This window comes from Rhinolophus ferrumequinum, chromosome 10 (assembly GCF_004115265.2).
Source record: "Rhinolophus ferrumequinum isolate MPI-CBG mRhiFer1 chromosome 10, mRhiFer1_v1.p, whole genome shotgun sequence".
In the NCBI taxonomy this organism is placed as follows: Eukaryota; Metazoa; Chordata; class Mammalia; order Chiroptera; family Rhinolophidae; genus Rhinolophus; species Rhinolophus ferrumequinum.
The window spans coordinates 81,083,587-81,096,888 of record NC_046293.1 but is presented as its reverse complement, the minus strand read 5'-3'; the positions used below and the strand labels follow the sequence as shown (position 1 = coordinate 81,096,888).

Here is a 13,302-nt window from a genome sequence, read left to right as displayed (position 1 = left end):
CACCCCACTAAAACAAGGTAAAGAAACCATCTCTTCTGTGGACGGGAGGGGTCATGATCCCATGATCCTTACTGGAGGCCAGGAGCCAAAGAAGAAATGAAACAGGCACCCTGGAAAGGGCCTGCATCTCACTCCTCGGGGTGGTCAGTACTGGCCCTCTACACAGGGAAGACCCACCAAATAGCCAGAAACTTTGGAAGCAGCAGAGAGGTAGGCAGCTGAAGGCTATTTTATCGAAGGATCGATCTATGTCCTGGAGAATGGCTAGAAGAGCTGAGTTTCAGAACAGGCCATTATGTATAGGTAAGAGAGGCGGAGCTTTATTTCTTGATCTCTTCTTCCTTGGACAGAGTCTTGATGATTTCCTCCTTCTTGGCCTGGAGCCGCTCTGCGTGGTACTTGTGTGCTTCCTTGGTCTTAGACCTGTGGGACTCCGCCTGGTCAGCAAGAAGCTTTTTGGAGCCTAGTCTGCCTTCAGCTTGTGGATGTGTTCCATGAGAATGGACTTGTTTCTGAACAAATTACCCTTCACTGTCAGGTTCAGGCTGTGATACACGTGGCGGTCAATCTCCTTAGATTCATGGTATCATCTCGTGAATCACGGTATCATCTCGGAGCATGTCGGTGAAGAGTTCTCATCCTTCTACTCCAGGTTACCTTCTTAGGTGTGCCAACACTGGCAGTACCCTTTCGCTTCCCTGTGTCCATACGCCGGCCCTTCCTGCAGGGCAAGGTGTTTTTCTGGCATTGCGCTCAAGAAGGGACAGTCACAGGTTTCCGGATGATCAGCCCGTCTTTGATCAGCTTCTGAATCTGCTGACAGGAGTTGGCACTGGCCATGTCATCGGCCTCAACAGAGGACCCAAGAGACAAGCCTCTTCTGAAGCCTGAACAGACTCATGGCTGCGGCTGCAGTGGCGAAAGGAAACGAGAGTTAATTTTGAGAGATGGGTCAAATCATGGAGGGCTTGTGGATCAGCTTAAGAAGTTTAAACTTGGTTTTTCTTGTAGGCAGTGAGACGTTTAGAAGTTTTGTTTTTGGATATTGAATATAGGCAGCTCCGTGAAGATTGAATTTGAATGGAAACCAGAAAGAGTGGTTAGGAGTCTGCTACATTCCTTTCTGGCTCTGCCTTAAAAGATGATACATGTTTTTTCATCCCAACTCCTAATATTAAAATTTTGTGGTAGTCAGAATTCTAAGATGGCCCCTCCTTGATCTCTGCTCCCTTGTGTTACTTTGTGATTATATTTTGTTACATGGCAAAAAGGATTTTTGCAGATAAAATTAAGGTTATTTAGTAGTTTACCTTAACACTGAGATTATCTGGGTTGGACTAATGTGATCACATAACCTCTTAAAAAGCAGAATTTTCTCTGATGGGTTACAGAAATCAGCTCTGGAGGATTGAAGCATTAGAGGGATTCAACGTGAAGGAAATTCTTTGCTGTTGACTTTGAAGATAAAGGATTTTCAAGGGAAGGAACTGAGAGTGACCTCTAAGAGAGGCCTCTCGCTGAGAGCCAGCAAGGAAACCGGTTCTCAGTACTACTACAGGAAGTGAATTCAGCCAACAGACCACGTGAGCCTGGAGGCGGATTATTCTTTAGAATCTTTAGACAAGAACTCAACCCAGCCCACACCTTGATTTCAGCCTTGTGATCCTTGAAGAGAACCCAATCATGCCACGCTGGGCTTCTGACTGCATGCCTGTGAGCCATTACAGGGGGATTGTTTTAAGCAGTTAAGTTTGTGGAATGTTGTTATGTAGCAATAGAAAACCAATACGAATTTCAGCAAGATGCTCTTGTACTACTATCAGTTGTTCATGGAAAAGTTTTAGCTGTATCTTCTTTTGCTTCAGGAACGATTCTTTTTTAGACCGAAGTGTAATAAAAGCATAGCTAACACGAGGGCCTTACAGAGGGCTGAACACCAGACTGAACACTTGACAACTGATGTCTCATTTAAAGCCGACAACCCCTTCGTGTAGGAGGTGCTATTGACTATTCCCATTTTATAGGTGAGGGAACTGAAACTCCAAAGTCACTTGGTTAGCAATTGGCAGAACTGGAGCTTGACCATAGGCTGCCTTATTCCACTGCATAGACAGACTCACAAAAGATTTAGCAATCCCCTTAGTGCTAATGGAACTCTAACATTTAGGTCCCGTTTTCTCTGAGAAGGGTTTGATGGGCTAGATTATAAGCTACAGGACTGGACAATGGGAAAAATTTTCAGGTTGAATTTGTGCACTGTTTGAGATAGATTAGGGAATCACCTTGGACATGATATCCATTTAGTCTCTTCTGTGTTTTGTTGTAATTAGACAAGGAGAAAGAAGAAGAAAATGAAAAGTAGTTGGAGGGAAATGGTTAGAACTAATAAAAAAAAAAAAGGGCTTGATGTGGGTTTAAAGAAGGCTTGGTCACAGATGTATTCAATTTAGCAATCCCCTGTTTCATGTCCATTCAAGCATGGACAGGTGTCCTTTCTTCATGTGTTACAGAAAGCTTGAGGCTGTCTGCCTTGTGCCAAGAAAAAAAAAGCAATTAAATATTTTAATATTTCCTGCCTGTAAACTGCTCTCTGTTTTACTACTTCAAATGCGCTGGATTTAAAAGGAGGTGTGAAAGACTCCTGAGCCATTAATAAAAGGCTGCAGCTGTTCGAGGAGGCTGATGCTACATGTTTTTCAAAGGCAGGATTTTGGTCTGAGCACCTCAGTCCACAGACTGCTGATTTATGATGATTCCGAAACTGATACAGAAACATGAGGCAAACACTTACAGTGCTTCCGGAATATATCTGTGCGGAATACAGACAATGAGTTCTTTTCCTTGGGAAAAATATGAAGGAATAACGGGAAGACATAGGAAAGCAGCAGTTCAGAAGTTATGGTGCAAAGTAGAGCCAGCATAAAAAAAGAAAATCGTTTCTTAGAGTCAGTGGCAAATTTCCTGTGGTTTGTTTGTGAGATTTCTGTTTTTGGTAAACAGTAGGGATTTCAAAAATTCTTTGAGTCTTCGAGGGCTTCCAATAAAGACCTGACCTAAAGTGAAAAGGTAAAAATCAAGATGTGGTTCTGTCTTTACTTACAATCAACTAAAAGGAACCAGAGTGTTATTTCCCAAAGGTCTTAAATTTTATTTAAAAAATATTCATTTTTCCTTTGCAGGGATGGTGTGTAACAGAAGTCAAAGGAAGAGGGATGCTGGAGACTCAGTTCAGCCCAGCAAACCTTTGCTGAGTGCTGCTACATGCAAGTTCCTGCTTTATGCTGGGGAAGATGCCAAGACAGCCACTACCCTCACCCTTTGTTTTAGGTAGGCAATTCGGCCTTCTGTGTGGACATGTTGAAAACTTTCTGAACATACTAACAAGATGTTTCCTAAACTTCAGTCATCCCCACGCTACGTTTTCAATTTTGGCTGTGAGCAATTTATGTATATATATATATATGTATGTATGTATGTATGTATGTATGTATGTATGTGACTGCCTGGGGTGCCAAAGAAATATATACAAGTGGACACTTTGGTCAGTGGTGCTCAAGCAGTAGTTCGCGGTAATCAGAAGTGGCTCTGGACGCTGATGGTAACCACTTTGAGTGCCTCTTGTAATTGCAGAGGTCAAATGTGACTTGTATTCATCTTTTGTTATCTGTATATATTGAGTATTATAATTTTAATACAGTTGTCCTTTCTTCAAATGTGTATACATTTTTTTGGCACCCTCTGTATTTATCTATTGGTCTATATATCTATTTATAGAAATAATTTAGCCCATAGCTCACTTAAATAAATTCAGCCTCATCTTTAGCAATAATACCCATGAAATCACATGTCCAGTGTACTAGTTAAACCTTTTCAAGTGTATCTTCAAATAAACAAAATTTAACAATATCCTATCTGAAACCACTGAGTCCAGAAGTGTTTAAAAATTTAGAACATTTTTGGATTTTACAAAGGTAATGTCTTCTACATTATATAACAACATTATGCGGTGTGGGTCACATCCTATAATCAAACAACATTTCCACAGCGGGGCATATGAATATTTGTGCTAGGTGGAATATGGAATACATAAAGGTGTTCAATAGCCTCACACCAGTTCAGGTTAGTTGGAATTGTTGGTTTTCACAGCTTGTTGGAGTTTATAGCTACAGATAGGGAGTTGTGGATCTGTAAGTACCGTTTTAAAAAGTCTGTGAACCACAGAAAGCAGAGTTATCAGTAATATTCAAGGAATGAGCTATAAAACCTTTCTTTCAGATATATAGCTGGGCTAACTTTTTCTAAAAAAACTTTTTTTTAATTGAAGTATAAATATAACATACATTGAATAAGTTTCTTTTCTTTCTTTCCTTCTTTCTTTCCATTACAGTTAACATTCAACATTATTTATTAGTTTCAGGTGTGCAGCATAGTGGTTAGACATTTATATAACTTACTAAGTGATCACCCTGATAAATCTACCTGTATGACACCATACATAGTTATGACAATATTACTGACTATATTCCTTATGCTATGTCCTACATCCCCATGACTCCTGTGTAACAACAAATTTGTACTTCTTAATCCCTTTGCCCTTTTTACTCACCCCCACCCCCAACCCCTCCCATTTGGCAATCATCAATATGTTCTCTGTGTCTATGAGTTTGTTTCTGTTTTGTTTGTTTATTTTGTTCTTTAGACTTCACATATAAGCAAAAATCACATTGCATCTATCTTTCTCTGTCTGCCACTCCACTTAGCACAATACCTTTCAGGTCCATCCATGCTGCTGCAGATGGCAAAAACCCATTTCCTTTCCTGGCCAAGCAATATTCCATTGTATATATGTACCTCCTCCTTTTTATCCAGTCGTCTATTGATGAGCATTTAGGTTGCTTCCCTATCTTGGCTCTTATGAATAGCACTACAGTGAACATAAGGATGCATATATATTTTTGAATTAGTGTTTTGAATTTCTTTGAATAAATATCCAGAAGTGGAATTGCTGAGTCATAAGATGGTTCTATTTTTAATTTTTTTGAGGAACCTCCAAATGATTTTCCATAGCATAAAACAAACAAACAAACAAAAAACAACCTAAGAATAAATTTAACCAAGTAGTTAAAAGACCTGTACTCAGAAAACTATAAGACACTGAGAAAAGAAATTGAAGAAGATACAAATAAATGGAAGCATATATCATGCTCATTCATAGATAGGAAGAATTAACATCATTAAAATGTCCATACTATCCCAAGCAATATATAGATTCAACGCAATCCCTATCAAAATGCCATGGCATTTTTCACAGAACTAGAACAAATAATCTTAAAATTTATATGGAACCACAAAAGACCCTGAACAGCCACAGCAATCTTGAGAAAGAATAACAAAATTGGAACTATTGCTACCTGATAACAAACTATACTACAAGGCTATAATAATCAAAACAGTATGATACTAGCATAAAAACAGACACATAGGTCAATGAAACAAAATAGAGGGCCTAGAAATAAACCCATGCCTATATGGTCATTTAATAAATGACATTAAATAGGATCTTAAAGTACACTGATATTAAGCACACAGCCCAATGACTTTTCATCCACCAAGACTGAATACAGAACATTTCTGGCACCCACAAGCTTCCTTCTGTCCCTTCCCAGACAATGCTCCTCCCAGCGCCCACACCACAACCACTGTTTTGAGTTCTATGAGTGAGTTCATATAAATGGAATCATGTAATATATACAGAGGGGACCAAAAAATTTATACACATTTTAAAAAAGGAAAAAACTGTTAAAATTGTAATACTCAATATATACCGATAACAAAAGATGCATACAAGTCATGATTGACTTCTGCAATTACAAGAGGTGCTCAAAGTGGTTACCATCAGCATCCAGACACTTCTGATTACGACGAACTACTGCTTGAGCAACATTGACCAAAGTGTCCACTTGTGTACATTTTTTTGTCAGCCCCGGTGAGTGTGTGTGTGTGTGTGTGTGTGTGTGTGTGTGTTGTCTGTGGCCTCTTTTACTTAGCAAAATATCTTTGAGATTCTTGCATGTTATTGTGTTTCCCCGAAAATAAGACCTTGCTGGACCATCAGCTCTAATGTATCTTTTGGAGCAAAAAAATAAGTAAAATAAGATCGGGTCTTATAGTAAAATAAGACTGAGTCTTTATAATATAATATAATATAATATAATATAATATAATATAATATAATATAATATAAGACTGGGTCTTATATTAATTTTTGCTCCAAAAGACACATTAGAGCTGATGGTCCGGCTAGGTCTTATTTTCGGGGAAACAAGGTATTGTTTTATAAATAGTTTGCTCCTTTTTTATTGTTGTATACTATTTTCGTGTTAATTTTTAAACCTCTTAGAATGTTATATGCAAATATTTTAAGTTAGCACTTTCTTGGGACTGAAATCTTATCTTTCTCTGTCTCTTCAGAAGATAATCACACATAAAAAACTTTACTAGGCAACTTGAAAGCAGCTGGTATTTTCAGTGCTCACCAAGGTGGCACCCCATTCAGCTGACTTAGAAAGTACAACTTGTGTTGTGATGCTCTGTACAAATAGTGGTTAGATTCATTTCCCATCTTGTTTTGGCCACTTTGGTGAGGGGATAAAAGCTGTTAGCTTCATCAAGTAAAAAAACATTTTAATTTAATTTTTGGATAATGTAAAACTTTAGAATAAGAAATTAAAAGCCCATATTGTTATATAGCTAGATTATGACAAGACCTAAAAGACTCTTTAAAATGAATTTTATACTAAATTTGGGATGGTGCTTTATGTTCAGGCCAGCTGTTTGTAGCATGGAGTGAGTGGGGAAAAATCATGGGCCCTTTTTGTTTTTTTATTTTTTTACTTCCTCTTGAGTTCTTTCACAGCCTGGCTTCATTTAAAACATTTGAGTTGGTGTGAATTACTGGAACATGAGAAACACTTGTTCTCAAAATACAAAAACACATTCCAGAAGCAAATAGAAAGAATTATCAGACTCTTGCCACTTTAGATTGGTATGGAGAATTGAGACCTGAATGAACCAAGACAAGTGGGAAACTAGTTTGTTTGGGTTCTCTGAAAGGGTTGCACATTGTGTCCTTAACTAATAAAACACTGAATACTGGCTATAGGAATCCTCACTCATCTTAAAGAACTCTATCAGAGGGGCTAAAAAACATTCAGAGATCTAGTACATGCATTTCATCCACATTATCTCATGGCTGGCAAAATAGCAAAATAACCTGTGGGTTTTGAGATTAGAGAGACTTAGGTTTAAAATCCAATCTTTGTCATTGATTGGCTGTGCAATCTTAGTTCAGTACCTTAACGTCTCTGATTCTTAGTTTTGATTTTACTTGTTTTTAATTTTTTTTTTTCAAGCAGCATTGTCAGAAGTGAACCATCACAGAAAGGACCATGCCAGTGAGTTTTAAAGTAAGAGCTAAAGAAAATCAAAGCGCCTTTCATTTCATAATACAAGAGAGTCCAGCATTCAGAAAACTGGCTGATACAGCATTTTTCTGTAACATCTTTCTTTAGGGGCTCAAGGTGTGTAGTGAACCATAAACTCTCTCTGGATCTTTCTTTGGCTGGCAGTTGCCAGGGCATTTTTAATAAAAAGATCTATCATACTCAGTGGAAAGCTTTTTCTAAAAACTTATCACAATACCAACAGAGTTAGTCATATGATTGTGCTTCCTGACGATTATTCTTTTGGTAGGGTACTAGGATAGTACATAGAGAGTTAATTGTCTGAGAGGTTGAGTATGTTTTCCCCCAAAGAGAGAAAGGAGTGGAGGCAAAGGAACCCAAGTGAGTATTCATTACATGTAATTGAAAGCTAATCATCTCTTCGTGGATAACTACCCTCCAGAAAAAAACAAAACAAAACCAACCCAGCCAAACCACTTTTAAAACCATCCACAAATCTCGCTGACCAGTGAAGACAATAATGCTGAAAAATAATTTGCTGTGATGAATTTATTTGGTTATGCCTTGTGTTATAGACTGCCTGATGATCCGTGCAAGTTCAAATCCAGGGCCAGGATTTAATGTCCCCCCAACAAATTCTTTTCCTCTGCTTCCTTGCACAAATCTAAGAACATTTATCACAAGCAGTATGTGCCAAGGCTTCAAAAGAACATCATTGGTTGGAAGTGAAATGAGCTTAACTTTGGTCTTTGTCAAGAATTGTGTGAGTCCGTTGGCCCTGGTCTGGGAAAGGCAGGTAATAAAATGCCAATTGGATTTTAAGGAGACTTTTCAGAGTCAAAAGAGACAGGCCTCCCCCTAAAATTTTCTATTTGTTCTGATACCTAAGAAAAAAAATATTTTTTAAATTGCGATTCTTATTTCCCCACTGAAAAATCACTTTGTGATAAATTCTATAACTATTTATGGAAAAATTATTCAGTTACTATGCTTGGTGTTTCATGTATAAAGATGAATTTGATCAAGTAATGTTTAAGTGCTCTATTGATGAATCTGACTTTTCTGAATTTTGCTTCCTTAAAAACACTTTGTATCTTAGTCAAAAAACTATGTTCAAAAACAGGGATTAAGGTGAAGGGATCACCTCGTTGTCTAGTTTTAAAACTCCATGGATGATGTCTCTTTTGAGATGTGGAAATGGCAGAATTATTTTGTTTTACTAAAGGCATATTTTCTTTCCTTTTAAAAATGTATAACACTATTGTTTTTGCTGGTGAAAGAATGAGTCGGGTTCTGGGCTTTTCATAACCAAGTTAAGTAACTCAGAGCCTTGTTGCTAACAATGAAAGTGAGATTCCCTTTCATGGAAGGGCTGGCCCATTCACAGTTGATGATTCTAGCCTGGCTGATCCAACAGGTTTTGATTTGTAAAGCTTTGAGCACTGTGAGTCAGAGGGAGAGGAAGAGAGAGGGAGGACATGAGCTCACTACGGAGAGGATGGTATTAGAGGAAAAGGGAGGGATTGTTTTTGGACCCAAACCAGAGCAAGGAGTGGCTGTTATTGCAGCATGAAAATATGAGCGCTGTGGGGGAGTGGCCGAGCTGTTTGTGGATTCGGCTTCAGAGCCTCCAGGCTAATCTTCCAAAGGGAGCAGTCATTGGTTACCAGTCTAAAGAGGGAGCTGGTTTGGGAATCTTTTTGCTCTTTAGGTCTTTCTCTGCCTGGAAATTGCGTTTGAGAGGAGGTAGTCGACCCTCCGCCCTTGACTCTCCTACACCACACTTCCTGCCATCTGAATGCTCTCTAATGAAATCACACTGGTGAATTCATCTGGACTCAGGAGGTTGGGCACGTGAAGCTCTGCCTGTCGGTGCCCACAATGCTGGAGGCTGGATGCCACGTGGCTTTTGGGATGGGGCCTTAGAAGCGTGTTGATCCTTCCGTCTTCCACCTCTTACTCCCGGTTTCAGTTGGCCAATGGTTCAGAGCCTCCTAGAACTAAATTTCTTGCTAGTTTATTAATCAAATGAAAATATACTTGACTGAGATTTTATTTCTTTATTCCATCTTAACGCAGGGCTCATGAGAGAGTCTATATTAAGACCTTTTATGTACACAAATAACAGAAATAAAACCTGAACTAACTTAGTTAAAAGGAAAGGTCAAATGATGTAACCGGGTCTTCAGGATCACTGGAAACAGACTCCGATACCTTCGGGTCTCTCTCTTTCTTAGCTCTTATTTCTGTTCCTTCCAGCATTTTCCTACAGGCCTCTTCCACAAGGTCACCATGTTCTCAGACTCAGATCCTAAGCCTTACACCAGAGTGGGATTGTCCCTTTTCCTTAAGTCCCATTTTGTAGAAATTTAGGGATGTCCCATCTTAGGTCACATTCAAACTCTTTGACTCGTGGATGGGTTCTTGTGATGGACCCAGATTGGTCGAGCCTTCATCTGGACGATGTGAAGGAGGAATATTTTTCAAAAGAAGGTGGAACTGGGAGTGAAGGTAGGGCTTTTCAAAAATGGGAAAGGTGGTGGGAAATTAAAGAATATATCCTCATGAGAGGACATAAAACCAACTATCAGACATCAAAAGAGAAATTTTAGTTGAGGCGGAGTCTGGAAAATCCATAAACTTACATAATTAAACATTAGTGAACTTAGAGTTAATGGTACGTATTTATGACTAGATCTCTTTGGTTAAACTTTTAGCCTTTATTGTGGGAGGATATATAGAGCACTGAATGTTCATTTCATGATGAGATGAAAAACAAAAGACAAAAACTTGTCTCCTTCACATTTATACCCCACACCAGAGTACCAAAGTGAAAATAATTTGGCTGATTTCTTTTGAAAGAAAGTGCAGATCTCTGATGACTCAGTGCAAGCTTTGGGTTAAATCCAGAGGTATCTAATGACCAGAAAAGGATAATCTCTCAGCTTCACAGTTCTGGATTCTCTAAAGATGGCTTTGCTCCTACAGGTGTCAATCACTCAGGCTTTTATAAAACTTTAACAAATTGAATCAATTTGTGGTATACCTAAAATTTTACCTACAATTGGGCAATATAGCATTCCATTCCATTGTTTTCACTAAATGTTTACTGTTTGCCATCTCTACAATCATTATATGTTTTAATGGATATGTTCTGCCTACAGATATTCTCTAATTAGTTCCATTAAGGAAAAAAAGGTGTTGTCATGTCCAGGTTTTTAAGTGGGAGTAGAAGCCTAAGTCAAAGCACAGAGGAAGATTATTTGAAGCATTAAATCAATTATGGAAAATGGCCAGGTCCAAGAGTGAAACCAATCTTGAGGCCATTTGGGAAAGACTTCTGGGCATGGTTAAAAAAGTAAAATGCAGAGCCTGCCACTGTTTGAAATGCACCAGTACAGCAGCAGCCCCAGGAAGCACTGCGGAATCCAGGTGGTGTGTGTTCACGGTTCTCATAGGAGGTAGCAGGTTCATCTCTGGACTTCAAATCGGGCCGGACGGTGGCTCCACGTGAGATGTGCAATTGAGAAGCATGTGGTCGGCATGGAAGGACAAGGTAATCCTAATCCCATTCTGACAACAGAAGGGAAAATGTGTCTGGTTGCCTGAGCCTTCTCAAATTTAGGACAAAGTAAATACTTGGCAAGCTGGGAGGTATCTCTTAGAGGTATGGGAACTGTGGTTTTAAAGGGGAAATATCTATAAAATTCATGCATATCTTAGTCGTGTATTGTCTCTTTACCAGGACCTTGTTTAATCGGTCCATTGAACAGTGTATTTTGAATGCAGGCATTAGTTTTGATTTTCTCGTTTAAGCATACTAATTTACTTATTTATTTTTTAAAAAGTTTTATTCTGCAGGTTTAGACATTTGAGATTTCTTTTAAAAAACTGCAAAAGAAATTCAGTCACACCTAATGATTGACAGAATATAGTGATGTATTTTCCAACAGAAATTGTGCTGATATGTCATAATCAATTGTCTATTAGTAAAAAATATACTTTAAGGCACAGCATTCTATCACAAATTACAGTAGGGCTACCTTGCAAGACTTTAATCAAGCTAGAGAATTCTGAGTAACTATCTTTTAAATGCAGCACTTAAAAATGTATCAACTCTGTGCATTCCTTTTCTTTAAAAAAAACAAAAACAAAAGACCCCGTGTTTATCATAGAAATGCGGCTTTATTGCTGCAGAGGTCAAAGTTCAAGGATCCGGAGGTACAGGAGAGAATAAAAAGGTAGCCTTAAGAAACTTGGTTTTGTTTGTGTATAATCAAGGTAGAGTTTGTAAAAGTTAATTTACAAACCGTGAACAAAAGTGGTATGCATGCTTTGTGTACAAGCATCCTTAGTTTAAGCACCTTTAGTAATCCAAAAGGGTTTTTCATGCAAAACTATTGATAAAAAAAAGAATTAGCTGAGAACTAAATGTGCCCTAAGAGAATGAACATTAATAGTTTCTTACCAGTTAATGTAGGCATAGACACACAGAGTCAATGCAAATATTTATAGGTAGGACTGAAGCTTGATCCTGTGGTAATCTCCCCATTGTTCTTCCCTGGGACAGGAGTTAAATCATTAGTCAGGTTTGCCTAGAATAATATCACTTTTCTGTCTTGGCTATACTTTTCCTTTGATGACACTAGATATGGATGGCTCAGTTTTACACTAAATATGCAATATTTTGCAGGAACTCCTTAGTCTGACTGCAATTACGGAGGCTTTAAAGCACAGCTTCATTTTATTCCATCCACTAAAATCTCAACCACTGCGTTTCCAGTGCCATGGCCCGTTCTAGTCTGTTCTCAGTTGCTGTTACACAAACTTAGGCAAAGTAAATTGAATTTGTTAGCACACTATATCAGAGGCTTCCTACACTGCCCCAGCTTACTCTTCCAGCTTCATTTGCAGTCATTCCTCTCCATCCATCGCAGGCTCTAGTCACCCGGTTACGCACTGTTGTTACATTTTGAAGTTTCACAATTACATTCCTGCTCTTCTTAGTTTTGTCTTCTTTGTCTGCCCGATGAGCTCAGTTTAATCGTTGCTTTCTCTGTGAAGCCCCCCCAACCCCCAGCCTGCCAACATCCCTCTGGCTAAATTCTGTACAAACCTTAGAACATCACACTACGTGCTATTGATAACAATCTAGTGAAACTGAATTTTGGTCCAGAAATTCACTGTGTAAATAGCACATTTATTCCTTCCTCCCCCTCTCCTTCCCTCTCTCCTTCTGTCTCTCTCTCTCTTTTCCCTCCCTCACTTCCTCTCTCCCTCCTTCCCTCCCTTCCAACCTTTTTAAAGTTAACTTAAACCATGAATTCCTAGCTTTTTCATCCAATGCCTATCCAACACCTCCACTTGGATATTTAATAGAAAACTGAAGCCCAATATGTTAAAACAAAAAAGGACGTCTGGAATTCCCCAACTCTTCCTCCCAACCTACCTTATCCTCATTCTTTTTCAGATCAGTTGATGGCAGTTCCATCTTTCTAATCAGTTCAGTGGAAAAATCTGGAGTCGTTCTTGACTACAGTTTTTGCCTCACACCTTGCATCCAATCTGTCAGAAAATAATGTTGGCCTTACCTTCAAAGTGCATCCAGAATCTGTCTACTTCTCATCACCTTTACTGCTACCACCATATCTTCTTGACCAGATCTTCATTTTTTATTCCATAGCATTTTTCACTTTCTAACGTACTATGTAATTTGTTCTCTTTTATTGTTTACTGCTATCTCCCCAGTTTAGAGTGTAAGCCCGGAGAGCTAGCTATTTGACTGCATATCCCTGCTCTATCTCTAGCACTTGGTACCTAATAAATATAAGTGAATTAA

At 38.6% G+C, this 13,302-nt stretch overlaps 1 pseudogene; it reads right to left on the bottom strand.

The window, feature by feature from the left end:
* Nucleotides 1-320: 320 nt before the first annotated feature.
* LOC117028864 (60S ribosomal protein L19-like) lies at nucleotides 321-12,954 on the bottom strand (annotated as a pseudogene).
* Between the last annotated feature and the right edge of the window lie 348 nt (nucleotides 12,955-13,302).